This window comes from Sciurus carolinensis, chromosome 1, assembly GCF_902686445.1.
Source record: "Sciurus carolinensis chromosome 1, mSciCar1.2, whole genome shotgun sequence".
NCBI classification, from domain to species: domain Eukaryota; kingdom Metazoa; phylum Chordata; class Mammalia; order Rodentia; family Sciuridae; genus Sciurus; species Sciurus carolinensis.
The window spans coordinates 151,316,157-151,334,698 of record NC_062213.1 but is presented as its reverse complement, the minus strand read 5'-3'; the positions used below and the strand labels follow the sequence as shown (position 1 = coordinate 151,334,698).

The 18,542-nt window shown below is 38.8% G+C and overlaps 1 pseudogene; it reads right to left on the bottom strand.

Annotated features, from left to right (window-relative positions):
- Nucleotides 1–17,850: 17,850 nt before the first annotated feature.
- LOC124962865 (peptidyl-prolyl cis-trans isomerase FKBP1A-like) lies at nt 17,851–18,209 on the bottom strand (annotated as a pseudogene).
- Between the last annotated feature and the right edge of the window lie 333 nt (nt 18,210–18,542).

Genomic DNA, 18,542 nt, shown 5'->3' with positions numbered 1-18,542 from the left:
TTAGCATCCCATTTATACCAGTGGGTTCCAGACCTTTGGACTCACATTTCCTACTGATCTGGAAGAACCTGTAGTCATTCTTGGAAGTTACGCTAGGTGAGTTAGTGGGTGAGTACTGAGTGAAGGTGAAGGACTAGGATGCGACTGTGCACTACTTTAAGGCTTTATAACACTGTATGCATGTGCTATACTCTTATGCAACTGACAGGACAGTAGATTTGTTTACACCAGGTTCACCTGGATGTGTGAGTAATGCACTGGGTGATGATGCTAAAACAGCTAAGACATCTCTAAGTGACAGGACTTTTTCAGCATTATGATGGGGAACCTCAGTTGTATATGTGGTCCACTGTTGAATGAATGTTGTTACGTGGCACATGACTGCGTTTGAGAATGTACATAGAATCTGATTTAAGGAACTAAGTAAGGTTGGCTTTACAGATCCAATGTTTACAAAGCATGGCCTGATATCTGGCTTATAAACTTCTCTGCTTTACAGGTAAATAAGGAAGGTCATTTCCTGGCATACCCAGGAACCTCAGGATATTTTGTGGATCTTTGTTTTCTTTTGGTACTGGGGATTGAACTCAGGGGTGCTCGACCACTGAACCACATCCCCAGCCCTACTTTGTATTTTATTTAGAGACAGGGTCTCACTGAGTTGCTTAGCACTTTGTTTTTGCTGAAGCTGGCTTTGAATTTGAGATCCTCCTGCCTCAGCCTCCAGAGCTGCCAGGATTAACAGGCATGCACCTCTGCGTCCACCTCATGTGGATATTGAGAAGAGCATTCACCCAAATCTATAGGTACTGAGGGTGAAGTGTGGTGGTGAGTTCTTTTCTTGGCTCCCTGGCCTCGAAAAGCTTTTAAAAGTCTAATCTGAGAGTTTTTAAAGAAAGGTTTAACAAAGCGAACTCAAAAAGGTTTATGTGGTCAATTACTATTATTGCTGCACTTAGGTAAATAATCAGGCTGAATGTAATGAACTCAGATTATTTGGTTAAGGATAACCATAACTTTGTGTTCATTATTTTTGATTAAAGAGGAATGGATGAGATTGTAGACAGAAATTTTGTTTCAGTGGAAAACAATAGCGTACTTTTGTGAGTTCTCAGTTCTAGTTTCTTCCAATACCTGGGTTAGTTCTTCAAATTTTTTTAGAGTACCAGTTTTTCTCTCATCCTCTGATCTGGCATCATTGAGAACAAGAATTGTCCTTTCCCAAAACTTTGCATACTAAAGCTGGGTCATTTGATATGAGCTTCAAAGAAATCACTAAGACAGATCATGTATGGGCAGCTTTTGTGTCCAGTGCCACATGGGCCATTCAGTAAATTCATGGAAATAAATGCATCACCAAAAGCATTCAAACTGCAAACCAGGAATTCTGTCAGATTGCCACTACCATGCTCAAGACCAACATCAGCAAATCTCAACTTGCTGCCCTTTGGATCCAGAAACTGGATTTCCAACCACTAATCTTTTCTTTTCATAGAAATTGCCCTCATTAAATGCCTGACTGCCTGTGTCATTCAGCAAACATTCCCTATTGACAAGTTTCAACATGCTTCAGCTGGTACTTCATGAGCACAAGGCAACCAAACAAGAAAATGGACATATGTTATTCAGCAAAAAGAAGAATGTCTCTTCTTTCCTTGAATAAGTGTGGGGACTGACAAAGCTTCTCTTTTTCATCAAACTCTCATTGGGTTCCACAGCACTGGCTTTTCAAGAAGGTCCTAACTTTCAGGCTTCCATGTTTGTCTCTACATTGTCCAATTTAATTGTCAGTTTAGCCAGAATCTTCCATCCTTGATACTAGATCACCTCCATATCTGATTGGGTTCCTCATCCCCCACCATCCTCCAGGTGATGTCTGACAGCCATGACCTGTCTTCAACAAGAATCTTGATAGATAAATTTAGCCTGAATCCCCCATTACTCCTAATGTTTCATCTTCCATCAATTGACTCCCTCACCTAACTTGTTTCTTGACTATAATTTCCTTGTTGATTTTGTAGTTGATCCCAGTCTTTCTCATATACTGCAAAACCTTTTTACAGTTGTCCCTATGCTTACTGTGACTGTCCCAAATAAAGTCTACCTTGCCATACTTTAACAAGTGTCATGAATAATTTTTTATTTAACAGTAATATTTTGGTTTCTAAGGGTACAATAAGAGATGATCTCTTTCATCAGGGGGCTTATATTCTCATTGGTAAAACAATTCATGGGTAAGTGATGAGGCAGGAAAGAACAAATTGGTTCTGAGAGATTCTGGGGGATTCAGTGTTCAGAAGACTTCCTCAGGAAAGGTACACAAGATGAGTCTTGAAGGATGAATAGGGTGAGTCAATGGAGGATAAATGGTAAAGGAACCTGCATTAACAAGACATCAAGGTGTGAAACTGATGGTATTTGACCTCTAAAGTCATACTTCTTCCCCAAATTGTGTTTATTTCCTTTGCACAACTTCTTACTTCAGAGCCAGAGGAGACTATAATAGGATGGTGATCTGTTCCCTTTACTAAGATCTCAGGAGGAGCAAGCATGTACACAGTTTCTAAGTCAGTGCTATTCTAGGATGAGGTTTCAATACAGGGAACCTGCTAAAACTGAGTCCAGTGAGTCTGCCTCATGCTTCTCTGATCTTCTTTCTTTCTGATTAGAGACTTGAGACTTGATTAGAGACTTGAATAGAGACATAGCCTCAGCTCCAGGCAGTATCAGAACTACTGTGAAGCTCTAGACCTTTGGATCATCTCAATGATATTCAAAAACAAAGCTCCTTTTCTTGGAGTTTTAGGAGATAGAAAATTTGAAGAATATTTTTGTATAGTTTCTAATGGAGAAAATTACTGTAGTTCTTTCTTGAATTCCATGGAAATGTCCTTTTTCAAAGAAATAATTACTAATATTATCTCTATTAAGTACTAAAATTAATGTCTCCATTCATCCTTGAACACTACAGTTTTTTTTTTTTTTGAAACATGTAACTGTTCTTCAAATAATATCAAATGCAGTGAGCTGTTTGAGTGGCAACCTAGAAAGCTGGCCTCTCTTCCTGTCCATCTGGATAAGAATTGATGATACAATGATAGTTCGTAGGCTTTGTCAGGTCTCTGCTGAAGGAAAGATGCCTGTGCAATAATTGTCCCCCTTTCAAATTCTTTGTTGCAAGTGGACAGTGGGATGGATATATGATATCATTTAGAGTTCTTTGCACATTAGTGGATTCTCAAAACATGTTTATTTTTATTTTTAAAAAAATTTTTAGTTGTCGATGGACCTTTATTTTATTCACTTATTTATATGCGGTGCAGAGAATCGAACCTAGTGGCTCACATGTGCTAGGTAAGTTCTCTACCACTGAGCCACAACCCCAGCCCCCTCAACAAATGTTTATTAAATGATAAAATGAATGAAAGAAATTCCTTTAAGCAGGTTTGAGTGTGTGTGTGTGTGTATCTGATAGTTTCTTAACTCATCCTTCTGTTTCTGCCTTTGTCCTCCTACAATTTATTCTTAATAAGCAGCCAGAGTGATCCTGTAAAAACAGAATTCAAATCATTTGGTCATGTCTTTCCTTGGTTTAAACCCATCATGGCTTCCCATCTCCTCAAAGAAAAACCCCTTAAACTGTAGGGTGCTGCACCATGTAGCCCTTGTTACTTCTCTGATTTTATATCACATGACCTTCACCTAAGTCACTCTTTTCCTGTCGCACAATTTTCCTTGTTGTTTTCAGTAAGTGCCTGACAGGCTGCTTCTGCTTCAGGACCCTTGCTCTTGCTGGTCCATCTGTTTGGCATGCCCATTTGTCCCGACCCGCGGGACATCAACGCAGGATGGCAAACTTAAGAGAGAAAGAATGAAGGGACAAGAGACACAGGGAGTGACAGCAAGACAGGAATTCTGATCAAGCTGCAAATTTTTATTGTTCTCACGGGTATTTATGCTGAGGGAATGAGGGGTATGATGAGACACAGGCTGGTTGGCTGTGTTTTTCTTTTGGGCTCCTGATAAGGTGCAAGTTCACGCCGGCGGGAAGGTGAAATCCCGGAAGAGAAGCGGGGGGCAGTGCCATAGGCAGAACTATCAGCCGGGAGTGGGGAGGGGGCGCGCTCCGGGAATCCGTCAACCTTCAGCTGCAGGGTGCCTGAGTCAGCTGCAGGGTGTTTGCGCAGGGGAGGCAACCGCAAAATGCTCCCTGGGCTGCTGCTTATTGTAAAGGTCAGAACGTCCTCAGAATGAGAACTTCTTCTTGGTCCCTGACACCCATTCCTTTAAATACACGAAGATTCCCTCTTTCCGTCCAGTCTTGGTTGAAAGTTGGCCTCCTCAGTGAGACCTTCCCTGACCATCCTATTTGTAAGGAAATCCCACGAAACCACGCCGGACACGGGAAATCACATAAGGGAATTTATTAAGCAAACAGAGTGTCTCCCTGCAGGGTAAGAGAGAAAATGAGAGGAAAATAGAAAGGAAAAGAAAGGACACGTGCTAGAGAGAGTGGAAAGCCAGGAGGATAGAGAAAAGTGAGTAGGACAGACAGAAGAATGGAGAAAGATGGCAGGGAAGCTACAGTAAAACAGTTGAATTCCGCCAGGTTAACAGGGGACCAATATCGGAGAAGGATACTTGCAAGCTGACTGATGAACCAATAGCTAGCTAGGATGTTCACAGATTGACAAGTGGTTGGGAGGCGAGCAAAATGACTGTACCTGATGGGTAGGGGAGCAGCTTTATACATTACACTATTTAAAGTCACAGTTGCTTCTCTCCCAGTCCCACCCATTCCCTATTCCTCTTACCAACACATGGGCCTATTCATTTGGGTTAATCCTATTCATTGTCTGCTCTTCCCTATCACCTTTACCACTACAAAATAATATAAATTTTACAAGCATAGGGGCTATATTTTATTTACTATTTTTTTCTCTTTTGCTGGGAACATGCTTGGTATGTAGTAGGACCTCAAGGGATCTGGACATGGACAAAATCCATGAAGAAAATCATTTGAAAAGTCTAGAGACCCTGATTCTGTTGGAAAAAAAAATAAAATTAAGACAGACAGAATTATGAACCTGTGGTTCTTCAAGAGATATAATTGATTTTTATTTCTGAAATGTGGTATATATGCCAACAAGCTGTGGTGCTGTATTGAAAGAGAGAGCTCATTACTTCTGAGAAGGATGGGTTTAATATTGTGATTAAGGCTAGCAAAGAGTCAGAGAAAGGAAGTGAAAGGCACATTTTCAGCTTAGCTGTGGAAAGTGGAATTGTTCTTGAAAGTTTTACTTGCTTTGAAATATTGAGATAAATGAAAACTTAAGCATGTTTTAATCCCGCCCATGTCCTGAGTGGGCGAGGGAGCAGGTACCTGTTGAGGAATGGGCTGGCTGCTAAATAAAAACTATGAAAGTAATAGATCAAAAAATAAAGATGAGGCCTGATCCCTGCACCTAGGTTGGTGCCATCACTGGTTGGTCGCAGTCACGGAGCCAGCTGGCGGCTGAGTCAGGCTGCCTACATTGCAGAGGTAAGTGGCGGGCAGCTAACCCGCCCAGCCTTCAGGCGAAGGACAGACATCATAACTGAGCAACCCCACCTGACCCTTGCACTTAGGTTGGTGCCATTACTGGTTGGTTGTAGTCGGGGAGCGAGCTGACAGCAAGTCAGGCCACTTGCATCACGGAGGTAGCAGGTGGGCACCCGACCCGCCTGCCATGTGGAGCTGGGAGGCAGGTAGCCAACCCGCCCAACCACCAGGCCAAAGACAGACGCCACCACTGAACAACCCCGCCTGACAACCACACAGAGGTTTGTTGCCATCATGGAGTTAGCCAGAGGCTTCTTTATAGGCTAGTGCAGGCATTTTGAATTACTCCTGAGGGCGTGACCATCATCATTGGAGGCCAACTCCCTTTCTGAAACACCTACAGGAGGCTAGAGGACCTTTGACAAGACCCAGGAGCCAAGAAGAGGAGGTATTGAGAGACTCGGGACCAACTCAGAGCCACCCAGGAATATATCCCACCTGAAGGCCACCACCCCAAGAAGGCCAACTTCCTAGTGGAGCACTGAATTATCAAGTTCCTCCAAGACTTCAGGCTACTGAAGGCTAAGAAGTGAGTTATTGGAAATCTACAGAGACAATATTAGTCAATAGAGGAAATCTGCAATATCCCAGAGTTTCACTACTAGAGGGGTAGATAGCTGAGCAATATGAGAAAACAAGGGAAGAAAATGTCCCAAACACCTAGATGATATAGCAATAATATCCAATGACAGCATGGCAGAAGAAATATCAGAAAGGGAGTTTAGAACGTACATAATCAAAATGATCAGGGAAGCAAAAGAGGAGATGGAAGAGCAAATGCAGGCATTGAAGGATGAGATGAAAGGGCAAATGCAGGCATTAAATGATTGCACCATTAACTGATTGACAGTTAAAAGAGCAAATACAGGAAGCAAAAGATCATTTCAATAAAGAGTTAGAGATATTAAAAAAACAAACAAACAGAAATCCTTGAAATGAAGGAAACAATAAACCAAATTAAGAACTCCATAGAAAGCATAGCCAATAGGATAGAACACCTGGAAGACAGAACCTCAGATATCGAAGAAAAAATATTTAATCTTGAAAACAAAGTTGACCGAACAGAGAAGATGGTAAGAAATCATGAACAGAATCTACAAGAACTATGGGATATCATGAAAAGGCCAAATTTAAGAATTATTGGGATTGAGGAAGGCACAAAGAAACAAACCAAAGGAATGAACAATCTATTCAGTGAAATAATATCAGAAAATTTCCCAAATCTGAAGAATGAAATGGAAAATCAAGTCCAAGAGGCTTATAGGACTCCAAATACACAAGATTACAATAGACCCACACCAAGGCACATTATAATGAAACTACCTAACATACAAAATAAAGACGGAAATTTAAAGGCCACGAGAGAAAAGAACCAAATTACATTCAGGGGGAAACTAATACGGATATCAGCAGATTTTTCCATCCAGACCCTAAAAGCTTGAAGAGCCTGGAACAACATTTTTCAAGCTCTGAAAGAAAATGGATGCCAACGAAGAATCTTATACCCAGCAAAACTTACCTTCAGATTTGATGATGAAATAAAATCATTCCATGATAAACAAAAGATAAAGAATTTACAAAAAGAAAGCCGGCATTACAGAACACTCTCAGCAAATATTCCATGAGGAAGAGATGAAAAACAACAATATAAATAAGCAAAGGGAGGAACTACCCTAAAGGAACAACCAAATAAAGGAGAAATCAAGTCATGTAAAAAAAAAAAAATGAGCCAAATGACCGGGAATACAAATCATATCTCAATAATAACCCTGAATGTTAATGGCCTGAACTCATCAATCAAAAGACATAGACTGGCAGATTGGATTAAAAAGAAAGATCCAACAATTTGCTGCCTGCAAGAGACTCATCTTACAGAAAGAGATACCCACAGACTAAAGGTGAAAGGATGGGGAAAAACATACCATGCACATGGACCCAGCAAAAAAGCTGGAGTATCCATCCTCATGTCAGATAATGTGGACTTCAAGCCAAAGTTAAGTCAGAAGGGACAAAAAAGGACATTTCATGCTGCTTAAGGGAAGCATAAATCAGCAAGACATAACAACCATAAATATCTATGCCCCAAACAGTGGCTCATCCATATATGCCAAAGAAATCCTTCTCAATTCCAGAAATCAAATAGACCACGACACAGAAATACTAGGTGACTTTAACACACCTCTCTCACCATTGGACAGGTCCTCCAAACAAAAATTGAACAAAGAAACCATAGATCTCAAAAATACAATCAATAATTTAGACTTAATGGATATTTATAGAATATACCATCCAACAAAGAACGAATACACTTTCTTCTCAGCAGCACATGGATCCTTCTCTAAAATAGATATATATTATGCCACAAAGCTACTGTTAGCAAATACAAGAAAATAGAGATACTACCTTGTATTCTATCAGATCAAAATGGATTGAAATTAGAAATAAATGACAGAGTAAAAAACAGAAACTACTCCAACACCTGGAGATCAAATAATACACTATTATATGATGAATGGATAACAGAAGGTATCAGGAAGGAAATTAAAAAATTCTTAGAGGTAAATGAGAACAAAGATACATCATATCAAAATCTCTGGGACATTATGAAAGCAGTACTTAGAGGAAAATTTATTTCATGCAGCACATTCAATAAAATAAGAAAAAAAATCAACAAATAAATGACCTGACACTATGGCTCAAAGCCCTAGAAAAAAAACAGAGCAACACCAAAAGTAGTAGAAGACAGGAAATAGTTAAAAATCACAGCTGAAATCAACAAAATTGAAACAAAAGAAACAATAGAAAAAATTGACAAAATAAATAGTTGGTTCTTTGAAAAAATAAACAAAATTGATAAACCCTTAGCCACACTAACAAAGAGAAGAAGAGAGAAAACCCAAATTATTAAAATTCAGAATGAACAAGGAAATATCACAATAGACACGATTGAAATACAAAACATAATTAGAAGCTATTTTGAAGATCTATACTTCAACAAAATAGAAAATCTTGAAGACATCAACAGGTTTCTAGAGACATATGAATTACCTAAACTGAACGAGGAGGACATACAGAATTTAAATAGATCGATTTCAAGTAATGAAATACAAGAAGTCATCAAAAGCCTACCAACAAAGAAAAGTCTGGGACCAGATGGGTTCTCAGCCGAGTTCTACAAAACCTTTAAAGAAGAGCTCATTCCAATACTCCTCAAAGTATTTCATGAAACAGAAGAGGAAGGAACCCTCCCAAACAGTTTCTTTCTTTGAAGCCAATAACACCCTGATACCTAAACAAGACAGAGACACATCAAAGAAAGAAAATTTCAGACCAATATCCTTAATGAACATCAACACAAAAATTCTCAACAAAATCTTAGCAAATCGCATACAAAAATATATTAAAAAGATAGTGCACCACGATCAAGTGGGTTTTATCCAAGGGATGCAAGATTGGTTCAACCTCTGGAAATCAATAAATGTAATTCACCATATCGATAGACTTAAAGTCAAGAATCACATGATTATTTCGATAGATGCAGAAAAAGCATTTGATAAAATACAGCATCCCTTCATGCTCAAAACACTGGAAAAAATAGGGATAGTGGGAACATTCCTTAACATTGTAAAGGCCATCTATGCTAAGCCCATGGCCAATATCATTCTAAATGGTGAAAAACTGAAAGCATTCCCCCTAAAAACTGGAACAAGGCGGGATGCACTCTTTCACCACTTCTATTCAACATTGTCCTCGAAACTCTAGTCAGAGCAATTAGACAGACCAGAGAAATTAAAGGGATACGAATAGAAAAAGAAGAACTCAAGCTATCCCTGTTCGCTGATGACATGATTATATATTTAGAGGAACCTGGAAATTCCACCAGAAAACTTTTAGAACTCATAAGTGAATTCAGTAAAGTAGCAGGATATAGGATTAATGCTCAAAAATCCAATGCATTTTTATACATAAGTGATGAATCTTCAGAAAGAGAAGTTAGGAGAACTACCCCATCACAATAGCCTTGAAAAAAATAAAATACTTGGGAATCAATCTCACAAAAGAGGTGAAAGACCTTTACAATGAGAACTACAGAACACTAAAGAAAGAAATTCAAGAAAACCTTAGAAGATGGAAAGATCTCCCATGTTCTTGGATAGGCAGAATTAATATTGTCAAAATGGCCATACTACCAAAAGTGCTATACAGATTCAATGCAATTCCAAATAAAATCCCAATGATGTACCTTACAGAAATAGAGCAAGCAATCATGAAATTCATCTGGAAGAATAAGAAACACAGAATACCTAAAGCAATCCTTAGCAGGAAGAGCGAAGCAAGGGGTAACTCAATACCAGACCTTCAACTACACTACAAAGCAATAGTAACAAAAACGGCATGGTATTGGCACCAAAATAGACAGGTAGATCAATGGTACAGAATAGAGGACATGGACACAAACCCAAATAAATACAATTTTCTCATACTAGACAAAGGGGCCAAAAATATGCAATGGAGAAAAGATAGCCCCTTCAACAAATGGTGCTGGGAAAACTGGAAATCCATATGCAACAGAATGAAACTAAACCCCTATCTCTCACCCTGCACAAAACTCAACTCACAATGGATCAAGGACCTTGAAATCAGAGCAGAGACCCTGCATCTTATAGAAGAAAAAGTAGGTCCAAATCTTCAACATGTCAGTTTAGGATCAGACTTCCTTAACAGGACTCTAATAGCTCAAAAAATAAAAGCAAGAATCAATAACTTGGACATATTCAAACTAAATAGCTTTCTCTCAGCAAAGGAAACTACCAGCAATGGGAAGAGAGAGCCTACAGAGTGGGAGAAAATCTTTGCCACTGATACTTCAGATAGAGCACTAATCTCCAGAATCTATAAAGAACTCAAAAAACTCTACACCAAGAATGCAAATAATCCAATCGACAAATGGGCTAAGGAAATGAATAGACACTTCACAGAAGAAGATCTACAAGCAATCAACAAACAAATGGAAAAATGTTCAACATCTCTAGTAATAAGAGAAATGCAAATCAAAACCACCCTAAGATTCCATCTCACCCCAATTAGAATGGCGATTATCAAGAATATAAGCAACAACAGGTGTTGTCGAGGATGTGGGGAGAAAGGTACACTCATACATTGCTGGTGGGGCTGCAAATTGGTGCAGCCACTCTGGAAAGCAGTGTGGAGGCTCCTTAGAAAACTTGGAATGGAACCACCATTTGACCCAGCTATCCCACTCCTTGGCCTATACCCAAAGGACTTAAAATCAGCATATTACAGAGATATAGCCACATCAATGTTCATAGCTGCTCAATTCACAATAGCCAGATTGTGGAACCAACCTAGATGTCCTTCAATTGATGAATGGATAAAGAAAATGTGTTTTATATATATACAATGGAATATTACTCAGCCATAAAGAATGATAAAATTATGGCATTTGCAGGCAAATGGATGAAATTGGAGAATATCATGCTAAGTGAGATAAGCCAATCTCAAAAAAGCAAAGGAAGAATGATATTGCTAATAAGTGGATGATGACACATAATGGGGGGTGGGAGGGGTTAGTGTTAGGGTTAGAGTTAGGGTTAGGGAAGGGGGCAAGAATGGAGGAAGGAAGGACTGTATAGAGGGAAAAGAGGGATGGGAGGGTTGGGGGGAAGGGAAAAAAGAACATAATGAATCAAACAACATTACCCTATATAAATTTATGATTACACAAATGGTATGCCTTTATGCCATGTACAAACAGAGAAACAACATGTATCCCATCTGTTTACAATAAAAAAAACAAACAAAAACTCTACACCAAGAATACAAATAACCCAATCAACAAATGGGCTAAGGATATGAACAGATACTTCACAGAAGAAGATCTACAAGCAATCAACAAACATATGAAAAAATGTTCACCATCTTTAGTAATAAGAGAAATGCAAATCAAAACTACACTAAGATTCCATCTCACCCCAATTAGAATGGCGATTATCAAGAATACAAGCAACAACAGGTGTTGGCGAGGATGTGGGGAGAAAGGTACACTCTTACATTGCTGGTGGGGCTGCAAATTAGTGCAGCCACTCTGGAAAGCAGTGTGGAGATTCCTTAGAAAACTTGGAATGGAAACACCATTTGACCCAGTTATCCCACTCCTTGGCCTATACCCAAAGGACTTAAAATCAGCATATTACAGAGATACAGCCACATCAATGTTCATAGCTGCTCAATTCACAATAGCCAGATTGTGGAACCAACCTAGATGCCCCTCAATTGATGAAAGGATAAAGAAACTGTGGTTTCAGTCATAAAGAATAATAAAATTGTGGCATTTGCAGGCAAATGGATGAAATTGGAGAATATCATGGTAAGTGAGATAAGCCAATCTCAAAAAACCAAAGGATGAATGGTCTCTCGGATAAGGGGATGATGACACATATAGGGGGTGGGAAGGGGTCAAGGTTGGAGGAAGGAAGGACTGTATAGAGGGATAAGATGGGTGGGTGGGGTGGGGGGGATGAAAAAAATAACAGAATGAATTAAAAAGTATTATCCTGGGTAAATGTACGATCACACAAATGGTATGCCTCTACTTCATGTACAGAGAAACAAGATGTATCCCATTTGTTTACAATAAAAATGAATTTAAAAAAAGAAATAAAGATAAAAAGGCAAGAATTATATATTTTCAAAGCAGGGGTGTGACCGGTTGAGTCAATCAGAGAGGGGTCTTGGTTAGCCAAGAAAAAGCTTGCTCTTGTTTTATTTATATCTGTACAGACTAAAGGGGATGGGTATGGAGTTTCTTCACAAAATACAGGAAAGGGGTGGGGGTAAAGAGGTTGTTTGTTTCTTGGCAGGTTACACCCATTTCTAGTGGCTGTTTGAACTTGGAGCTGTGAGCTAGGTCAGGGTGCCAGCATGATCTGGGCTTTCTCCAACCAGGGAATTTCACCCAGGAGTTCTGGAAAGAGTAGCTTCCCTGACTTAATGGCTTGAACATTGCCCAGTTCATACACAGTTCACACATGGCTCCCAACATTTTAATTTAAGTTCTCATATATGCAGTATGCATAATATAATATAAAATGATCAAGTTTGAAAACCAAAGATGTGGCTCAAATTTAAATTGTTTCTCAGCATAAAGGTAAATATAGCAAAAAGTTTTTCATAAGTTGGACATAGTCAAGAGTGGACTACTGAATCAAAGTTTAAATCCTTACTTTCTGTTTGCCCATAAGCAAGTTATTTTATCTCTCTGAGCCTTAGCTTTCACATCAATAAGATGATGATAAAAAGGATTTTAATGATTATGAGAATTATGCACATATGGGGTACTCAAGGAACAATAGCTCTTTTTTTTTTTTTTTTTTTTTTTTTTTTTTTTTTTTTGTGCTGGAGATTTAAACCCAGGGCCTTGTGCTTGCAAGGCAAGCACTTTACCAACTGAGCTATACCCCCAGCCCAATAGCTCTTACTAATATTATTTTTTAGACTTCATGAGTTCTTTCCACACTACAATTCTACAAGTTTGTCCCTCTTAGATTATTTCTACCTCCTTCTTTCTTAAATTCTCTTATGCAGACCATATTTTATAATAACAAACAAGGAATAACCCTAAGTAGAAGTTAGACATATGACTAGTTACTGTCAGCAACAAATGCTTTGGCATTGATTCTACTTTAACATTTAAAATACATTTTCTAGGATTTACACAGACAAGCATAAGAGATTTCTCTAAAAAAAAAAAATCAACTCCATTAACCAACAACTCATCCTGTGAGCTTGAAAAATGTATTTCTCCTACAGTAATCATATTCTTAGTTTCAAATACAAATACATATATGAGGCAAGTAGACATTGCGAATCAAAAAACCAATCAAACATTCCCAAGGTCATGGTAGAATTCCTCAGCAGTATACATGCCTGAATATCCAGTCTCAAAATTGTTAATTTCATGGTTTTGTTATTCAGAAGTCTGGGCAATGTTCATCCAAAATATTCAAACTCTTAAAAGTCTTTGCATCTTTCTTTTCTCTACCTTTACCAGTTTTTATTAATCTTGGTGTATTAGGCTGCATGTGTTGATCTCTAGATACATTGTGGAGTAAAAAATTTAGGAAATTTTTTTCTTATTAATGACTTTCTTATACTATGGATTTTATTTTATTTTTAAAAATTTTAACCTTTTAAAATTTGTAATTTTTTTATTTGTTCTTTTTAGTTATACATGACAGTTGTATACCATGGATTTTAGCTCATGCTACTCTGGGAGTTTTCGAAAAACTTTTCATAATATATTAATCACAATATATTCACAACACGAATAAACATATTCACAAGATATTAACAGTAGATTCTTCAAAATAAACACATATTTGATGCCATTATTCCTTTAACAAATAGTTAAGGAAAATGTACTATGTACTGAGCACTATTCTAGGGGCTGAAATTCAGTAGTGAATAAAACTAAGTTTCTATATTATATGCTTAATAAATTATCCTACAAGTTTGAAGTTTTACATCTGTAAGGAGATATAGAAGATAAAATAAAATCCTCTAATTTTGTAACCAAACTTAGGTCAGAAACAGCTTAAGTAACTTCCCTCAAGGTTGCAGGAACTAGGATTTGTTTGCTGGTTCCTACTATAGTCATCAGTCCTTACTATAAATATTAGAGAAGAATACTCAACGTCTGTCTATGTATGGTGAGATCTTCTGCCTTTCTTAGGGCATAACAAAAGGGCAAATTTCAGATGTTTATCTGTAGGGCAGCTTCACAAATTATCATTCCTTTTGTTATGCTTTTTATCCATCTGTCCTTAAATCTGTTCACTCAGTCCAGGCCAATTACCACATTAAAAACACTTTGTTGATGGTGCATATGATGTGAAGAACCATGCTGAGTCATACTGACTGACTGCTAACACGTCTTTAACACTGAACTTACCTTGTTATGGGATTCAATCAGCCACCCCTTGTGAAATTGGTTATTTGTGAGACCTAGTAATTTATGCCACCATTAGACTCCCAGACTGTCAGATAGGCCGTTAGCCTTCAGAGTGAGGCAGTTCAAAGTTAAGGTGATAGGAGGTAGCTTTGAAGTCAAGGGAGCTGGACTATCCTCCTGGAAAATGGATGTGAAAGAGAACTCTGGGGGACTTAATGTTAAATAAACTAATACATTACTAATTAGATCTGGTACTTTTTTTTTTTTTTTTTTCAATCCTGCACGAAACTGAGAAATGGATTTGGAAGAAGGAAAAAAGCTGAATGACACAGTGGTCAGAACTTCATTGCAGGAAGCAAGTGAAAGCCAAGGAAAATGGATATTTTACCATTTAATAAAAATTCATTGGTAAATATGAGGTGCTATAAAGTTGATGTTTTTGGTCCTAAAGGTAGCAGAGGGTTTGGCTTGATTGTCTACTCAAGTTCACTTTTTTTTTCTTTTTTCTTTTTCTTTTTTTTTTTTTTTTTTTGTGGTATTGGGGATTGAACCCAGGGCCCTGTGCTTCCTAGTAGGCAAACACTCTACCAACTGAGCTATCTCCCCAACCCCTCAAGTTCACTTTTGAACACATTTTATCATGAAAAACTTGAGACATGCATTAACCCTTATTAATATAAAATGGAGCAGGTAGCACTTCCTTTATAAGACTGTTTCAACAACACTGTTACAAGTTACACAGAAAGACAAGTTTTTGTGAATATCTTGTGACTCCAAATGAAGATCTCAGAGCTATCTTTTGCAAAAGTTAGTTGGTGTTATAAACTGAATCCAATGAGAGGTTTTGTCCAGCACCGACCCCCAGATTCTCATTTTTCTTACTGACCTAGACCATACTTCAGGGTTCCCAAAGACCATACACTGTTGAAATTTCAGTGTAATGAGAGGATACATCTAACTGCTGGAAGTTGCTTTTCCGTGCTGTGTTAGAGAATGGGCCTCCCTGGAACTTTATTATCTTTTTTCCTAGGAGTAGGCACAGAAATCTCTGTGACTGTCTGGTTCAAAGCAGCTGAAGAAGACTGTAAGTCAAAAGGCAAATGTTTAGCCCTTGACCTTTAGTGATGCAAAAAAGCATATTGGAGTTTTTTTGATATTGATTTTTAAGAATTTATTTTTCTTTCCTTACACAATTTAGTTTAGGAACAATAAAATAAGAATGACTAGCGTATAGCCATTTGGAAGACAGTTTACCCTTAACTGACCCCTCTCTTTAGGGCCACATTTCAGAGACTGATGCTCATGTTAGTACTCTAGAGACATCATGTTTGTTTCCTTGCAGAGATTAAGGAGCTAAAAGTTTATCACTAACGGAATGATGCCAGACTAACACAGAGTCCTTCTTAGAATGAATCAACATTTCTAAATGATTTAATGTATCTTCATGAGGTTTCTTTCTTTTTCTTTTTTCCTTTCTTTTTTTTTTTTTTTTTTTTTTAGAATGAGTTTTCTTTTGTGTGAATATATCTAGTAATTTTTTGTTGTTGTTGTTTTCTTGCCATGTCTCTTTCTGTAAGCACTTGGAGTTGGAGAGCTTGGCTAAGGGACAGTAGGTCATGCAATACAAGTGGGAAGCAGTCTAATACTGTGAGCAGGGTTTCAAACCTGGCCTCTTTCATTGTATATATTTGGGCAAGTTACTTAACTTTTCTAAGCCTCATTTTTCCTCAGTTGTCTAATGGGAATGATAGTAAGGACTTTCCGGGGTTGTTCTGAGAAAAATGTGTGATGCTAAATATAGAGTGCTCTGAATAATTACCGGCAATAGAAAATTATAAATTAACTGGATTTGTCCTTAAGGAAATTAAGTTTTGTCATCATATTCCAGTTACTTTCAATGACTAGTATGGATCAAGCAGTGTAGTTGGCTTTAGGACATGGCAGTGAAGAATACAGAAATAGAGCTCTCGGCCTAGATGACAACAATGTTGAAGAATGAAGGAAGGGAGCTAGAAGTGCCCTGCTTTTGAAAATTCCTGGATGACTCACTCTCTTCTTATTCCAAGAAGAGCCCACTAAATATGACTTTTATTGATCTCCTGGATGATGTAATTATGTATGTTCAGACTAAGGTTGGTCTTGACTCATCCTTTCTTTCTTTTCGTTTTTCAGATGTAGATGGGCACAATACCTTTAATTAATTAATTAATTAATTAATTAATTAATTAATTTTTGAGAAAAGCCAACATAAAGTACTTTTATCACAATAGTAAAACTTGAAACTTATATGTGGTACGGGGAAAGCAGGGGCCAAAGCAACAATGACTCTCTCCAAATCACTACACAGGACAGTGAAGGATAAGAAGGGGCTGAGGGACAAAAAGCCAGGAAACTTTGAGATCAGGAGAGCGCCAACCATCAAAAAATAGGCGATGCTGAATCTGCGATGGCCAGCAGCATTTTCTGAGGGAACACTCAAGGTTGTGTCATGGTGGCCTGGTTTTCACTGGGTGGTGAAGTCTACAAACAGCACCTTCAATTTAAACTTTCAATTGAAGTTCTTAAAATTTACGAAGTGGAACTTGGATAGCTTTAATATTGCAAAAGTTCTGAAAATCCATTAGAAAAACCACAAGATGGAGGAAAAGAAAGGAAATTAAGGAAAACAAAACAAAACAAAAAAACCCAAGCCCAAGCCAGCCAGGTCACAAAGAAGGCTTCAGAGGTCGCTGCTGGCCCAGGGACAGATACCTGTAGTGTCCAACATAGCAGTGAAAGAGATCTGCTTTCCAAATGCAAAGGGGTTCAGGGGAGGGTGGGCGGGGTCGGCAGAGGCAAAGGCTCTCCCTCTCTCCGCTTCAGTTTTGGGTAGGGCTTTTAATTTAACCCAAGGACATTTCTCACATTGGAGAATAATTCAGACCTCAACAGCTGTCTCAAATCTGTCATGGCTTTGCAGCACAGCAAGAATGTTCAATATATAATAGATAAAAATTTTATCCAAAAAAAAAAAAAAAAAAAAAAGATTCTTGCAAACCCCACCCCAACACCAATTCCTATTCTAAAGTTAACCCATCACTTGTGCTGTTAATACCTGTCAAGATTCTTAAATGAAACCTAGATCCAAAAGACTGAAACTGAATCTTCACCCTAAAATGAAAACAAAACGACTAACTTGAGGTTTATGGCAAATGGTTTAGGTAAGCACACATCCAAGGAGAACCGGGAAGAGAAAATGGAGGTGTCGGAAGCAAAGCTGAGTGACAGACACATCGTCAGGGTAGATGTTTATACAGAGTGTGGTGGACGCCAGGAAAAGCTCCGCATGGACTCCTGTGCATGTGTCTGGAGGCACCGGATCCCTCCATGGCAGATCCAAGTACAGGGAGCTGAGGGAGGAGCCACTCCTCTGTCATTCCAGTTTTAGAAGCTCCGCATCGAAGACAAGGATGGCGTGTGGTGGGATGATGCCTGGGTGCCCAGTGGCACCACAGGCTAGTGGGGGAGATAGTCAGTTTGGCTCTCAGGCCCACACTCATCTTCCCAGCCTCGGATCACCTCCTGTTTGCCTAGCATAAACTTAAAGGGCTTGTTTCTGTCCCGGGAAGAATCAAATTTCTTTCCATTTTCAAGCATCCGGTTGTGGTGCACCACGCAGGTCTGGCCGCGCTGCGGGAAGGTCTCCCCTGCACTCCCACTGCGGCGGCGGCGGACGCTGGGCGGGCGGCGTGGACTGTGAGCTGACCGGGCGGCGGTTCCACAGCTCTCCCTTTATTTTATTTATAGGTGGTGCTGAGGATCAAATCCAGTGCCTTGCACATGCTGGGCGAGCGCTCTACCACTGAGCCGCAATCCCAGCCCGACCCATCCTTTCAACAGAATTATTATTGGACTTCCTTGGTACTTTGCAATCTAACTCATTGCCTTGGAATTTATATCTCAGCTTGTGTAAGTGGTACATCCATGCTT